Source organism: Pteropus vampyrus, unplaced genomic scaffold (genome assembly GCF_000151845.1).
Source record: "Pteropus vampyrus isolate Shadow unplaced genomic scaffold, Pvam_2.0 Scaffold201, whole genome shotgun sequence".
In the NCBI taxonomy this organism is placed as follows: domain Eukaryota; kingdom Metazoa; phylum Chordata; class Mammalia; order Chiroptera; family Pteropodidae; genus Pteropus; species Pteropus vampyrus.
In genome coordinates, this window is record NW_011888982.1 from 2,279,265 (window position 1) to 2,284,990 (window position 5,726).

Consider the following 5,726-nt stretch of genomic DNA (forward strand, 5'->3'; position numbering starts at 1 on the left):
CATTGTTTGATTTTTATAAATCTTTAATGTATATCATAAAGAATACAGTTGGACTTTGCATTCAAATTATGCTATGTTGTTTTAGTTGAAGTATATGAGGAAAACTTTGCCTCACACAGGTAAATAGTTTGAAGAGAGAGGTATATTTCAATATTTCAATATTTTTTTCAGACAGTTGTGGATATTCTTCTTTAATTCTACACTAAAATTCAAGAAATATTAGTTTCTTAGTAGCACCATGGAATTTAAATCCATATTGATGAACACTTTACTTTCTATTTCACCAACATGTACCATTTTAACACTGTTTGAGTAAATCTTTGACTCATGCATGATTTTGTAATACCATTCATTGGTTATTTGGAAACTATCAGTTCACTAAGTAGCTAGATATTCCAAATAATTACACATTTCATTATATTACATTTTTAAAAATCACTTTCATAATGTCATTATCAGTCTCATCAAAAAGTCTTTGCATATCAGAAAGCTGCCTAGATGTTGCAAATATGTTTTCCAAAATTTGAACTTGTACTCGAATGCTTGAATTTAGCAAAAATAAAACAAACCTGTCACTAACTTTTCTTTATGAGGTAGTTTCATTTTATCCATGTTTGGGAAAATGTCACCCAAGTATCCATATCTGCCTAATGTTAGTTTGCTGGCTGGACATTCTTCCCAGTGAAACATGATTTTCTGTTAAAAGAGCAACAAACTCAGCTCACAACTAAAACAATCCTCAGACTCCCTTTCCTCAAGATAACTGTCATACTTAGCCTTGCATCAGAAGTGCCTTTATGTACACTTTTTATATCGTCACACTGAATATTAAAAATGTATATGTAAGGGTTAAGATTTAATAAAATCAATAATTTTACTGAAGCAGCAAGGATACTTTAAAGTGAAATTGACTTTATTTTTCTTTCTATTATCATATGGCAGTAAAAGGTAGCATGACTACTAGTACTTTGGTGCCAATGCCTTAATTCACCTTCACAATTAAGCAGTTTTAGCCACCATAGTTCACATAACATTAGTGCACATGTGAGCACAGTGCAAAAGGCAAACACATTTTATATTATTAGAAAAATAAATTTTCCATTTAAAGATCATGAAAGGGTGTCAGAAACCCTAAAGGACTATGAACCACACTTTGATAGCTACTGCTTTAAAGGAATGGAGTAAAGAGAATTTTGAAATACAGAAAAGAATAAGCTACAGAAGAGAGGAGAAATCATTTGGTTCCAAACACATAGGAAGGTGAGATTTATAAACTAGGCTCTCATGGCCAGCATAGGATGGTATGAAAGAAAATCCCAGCCCTAGCAGTACATACTTGCAGGGATCTAACTGCATGGAGGTCTCCAAATCCAATAACACTGCTGTCTCTGTGACAATCATTCCAAATTATGAGAAGATAAACTATTACTCAAATATCATCTGCTATTATTTCTCAAAGGTATTAAGTTAAAAAAAAATTAAAAAGACCTTTAAAAGATTTTGAAAAATAAGTTATTCAACCTATATACTATAGTACATTTTATAAAATTATAAATGTTTAGAATTTTCAAGCAAGAAGTGATTTTAGATATCAGATACGTTCTATTTCAACACAACTAATTTTACAAATGTTAAAATTAAAGTTCAGTAGCATTCTCACTTGAACATCTCAACTTGTCAGAAGCAGAACTATGTCTGATATTCACCTCAATTTTTGGATATTTCACCTCTTTCTATGTTTACTGAAATGATAATCCTTATTTTCCCACATTATTTATACTTTCAACTGATAGAACTAGACAACATAATTACAATAACTTAAACAATTTTATTTTTCTTATGTAATAAAGAATCCAAAGATAATCAGCTGTTGGAATAGTTTCAGGGGCTCAATGATATCTTTGTGATGTTATTAACTTTCTTTCTTGGTCACAGGATGGTTTTTGCAAGTAGGCTATCATACATACTTTATAGATAGAATTAATGAGGAAAACAGGAAAAGCAGAGCTGACGACTTTTACTTTTATCTCACTAAAGAACAGTGCCTGGGAGGGAGCATATGAAGTGGAGTAACTTCCAGCCTCCAGTGTACCACCAGGCCAAGAAGGTGGACCAGATTTGGTGTGATGTGGATCATACTAAAATCTGTCTGTCTCTATCTCTGTCTCCCTGTTTCTGTCTCTCTGTTTCCATTTCTCTCTCTCTCTCTCTCTCTCTCTCTCTCTCTCTCTTTTTCTCTCTCTCTCTCTCATCATTTTTTTTTTTTTGGAGACCTATTGCGTTAATTGAAGTGATGGTCTAAGAGTATTTTATCCCTGTATTTACAATAGGTTCAAGTGACATAAGCAAAACCATTCATCACACAGCAATCAGTTTACAATCAGAATTTGAATTAGTATAAGCATTTTACTCAATTTCAGTCAATAATTTTCAAGGGACTTTTCTGGATCTTTTAAGAAAGAAATTCTCTCTGCTCTGAAGAATACTCTAACATAAAAGACGGTCTCTATTTCTCTGCAAATCTCCAGATACTGTTATCAGTCCTGAGCTTATTACAGTCTAAGACTAAAACTATATTTGGAGCAGGGCAGAGATAAGACAATTGCATTTGAAATGGTGCTGGAACATTATTAATCTCTACTTCTTCCTATACTTAAACTTTATCACTTTTATCAACTAATACATCTTTTTCAATGTTTTAAGCCATTTTGGATTTTCTGTTACTGTAGTTTAACATAATCTAATATATTGACTGGTACATCTAGGAACTAAAATATAAATGATAAACATTCTGTTCAATCTAAAAATGTTTACCGAGAACATAAAACATTATTTAAAATCATTACATAAAACACTACCTAAGTGGTAGAGGGAATCACAAGATCCCAATATTTCATTTAAGATTTTATTTTAGTACACAAATCAGAGCATTTATTATTAATTTAAAATGTAATACATGCTAGAACACCTGTCTTAAGATCAAGATATTTTTATAACTAAGCAGAATTTGTATGTGATTTTAATGTCTGAGTAAAATTTGGCAGATATAGTTGGATTAAGAAAGGATACACATACTAGAAATCAAAAATAGCATAAGCAAAGGCATGAGGATCATAATATATGGGGATATGTTTGTCCAGTAACCACTATTCAGTTTTTCAGTTTTACAGAAGTACAGAGAGAGGTAAACTTAGAATTTATATCTAAAAAGTAAAGCTCAAATCATGTTGCATAGGGCATTTGATGCTGGTCTCAGGAATACAAAGAACATTTAATAGATCACAGTGAAGTCTTAGACGTTATTGAATAAAAGAGTTATATTAACAGTCTTGATTATAAAATGCCACTCTGGCAATAATATACAGGATAGACTAGAGAGGATAAATTAAGAGACTATTGCAATATTTGAGGTAATTGCTAATAAAAGTCTGAATTTGTATAGTTGTTTTAGAACGAAATTGATTTCTGATTCAATATGCTTTCTACTACTCGGTACAGCCACAAAAGTGGCACTCAAAGATGTATGGGCCTGCCAAGATGTATGGGCACTGCTGTCACAGTACTTTATGTTAGAATATATTTTTGAGCTGCAAGTAATAAAATGAACTCTTATTAATGCAAGAAACGTTGATTGGGTAGACATTTGAGTATCTCAAAGAATCAAATAAATAATTTCAAAATCATGCTTTAGCAATGAAAGAGATCCGACAAGTCTGAAATTGTAAACAAATTCTAGTGTTCAAGCCTCAGAAGAGATATCACATATTTCTTTTGTTCTAATTATTCTCTTTTAAAGTTTTTATTATTATTATTATTTATGTGTAGTTGTTATACAATATTATGTTCATTATATTAGTTTTAGGTATACAATATAGTGATTCGACATTTCTATACCTTACAATGTGATCACCCTCACTAATTCTACTAATCATCAGTCACCATGCAAACATCACCATATTATTGACTGTATTCCACATCCCTTTCTTCACCCCTCTCCCACCTCTTTTCTTTTCAACATGCAAGTTCTTTGTAAAGTAAAACTGACCTTCCTCACTTGGTTCCATAGCTCCATTAGAGAATTGGAAGCAGGTTACTGTGGATGAGCAAATTCCTCAAAAGAGTTGCTATCAAAATTGTAGTATTAAAGTAGGAGAGAAACATGATAGTAAAATAAAAACGGTCTTTACAGTATATCACTGTCTTAATAAAGTGAGCCAATACTACCAAATTTTATTGTTGCTTCAACTCAAAGCAATGTGTAGATAACAGATAATATTAAAAGTATCTTTTCGAAGGGCAAAGATGTAGTTTTTCCAAAAGGAAAAAAATCTAATGCATTTTTTTTAATTCTTTCTTCATGTTTAAAATAGGATGCTTTACATATCAGCTTATATACTAACATAAATCACCATGTCATTCTCCATTTTTCAAAAATGATATTACTTAACATGAGCTTTAGAATAATGTAGATTTATTTAGTCATTTCTGGAATAACCGGAACCCACAGAAGAATCATGAAAATATGTATCACAACTAGAAAATTTTATGAGCACATCTATAGAATTTTAAAAATGTAGGATTGAAAGTCCCTTTCAATTTCATTTTAGTAAAAATACATTCATGTAACACAATGATATTGAATCTACATGTTTTAACAAGAAATAATAAAAAAATTAAAGGAGCTCTTGGCTTGAGTGTTCATGAGAAAATTACATAATGGCATTGAGATGCAATGTAAATTTCCTATACATTTTGAGGATCTATAGCCTGTAGAAAGTTGAGACCAAATGTAATTGTATATATCAGTCACCAACAGCCATCAACAAAGTACATGTGTGTGCATGCGTCTATGTGTTTGTGTGCATGTGTATGTGATTACTGTAGCTTCATAGTAAATTTTGAAATCAAGAAATGTGAGAATCCTTCATATCAAAATAACTTTTGAACATCGATCTTAATTTAGCAATCTTGTTAAATTATTTTTTATTTTAAATAATTTATCAATATATTTATTTTTAAAACATACACAATAAATTAATTGCCAAATGATAGTTAGATGTGACTTTTTTGCTTGTCTTTTAGTGTATGTCCTTTTTAGTTTAAAGACATTATATTTTTTTCCTAATTTACTAAAGGGTTTAATTTTCTAATGAATAGATATTGAATATCATCAAGTGTTTCATACCATCTCTTGAGATTAAGTGTAATTTGTTTCCTTTACTCTTTTAATATATAAATTATATTGAATAATATTAAAATGCCAATATAAACATCTATTCTTATAAATTACACCTTGGTTGTGATATACAATACTGTTTATATATTGGTAGCTTTTAGTTTCATAATATTTTGTTTATAAATTGTTTGAATGAGATTGGCTTTCTTGCAATGTTCTTGTCATGTTTTGGTATAAAATATTATATGGGTCTCATGCAAATAGTGGTAGTATTCTTTTTTTCTATTCTCTAGAAAATTTTGCAAAATCGCATTTCTTTCCTAATATTAATAAATGCAAATTGGTAGAACTTCTACTTTCAAGAGATGGAATTTTCTACATTTTAAAAATGTAATTCTTATTTTTGAGAATTAATCTCCTGAAATCCAGTTATTACATACTTTCTCAATTTTATGTTTAGCTAAATTGTGACAGAATAAATTGGTATTAACTGGCTGTGGAAGTAGGGGATGTGACAGAAGCATAAAGCAGCTTGGCACCCTCTCCCCCA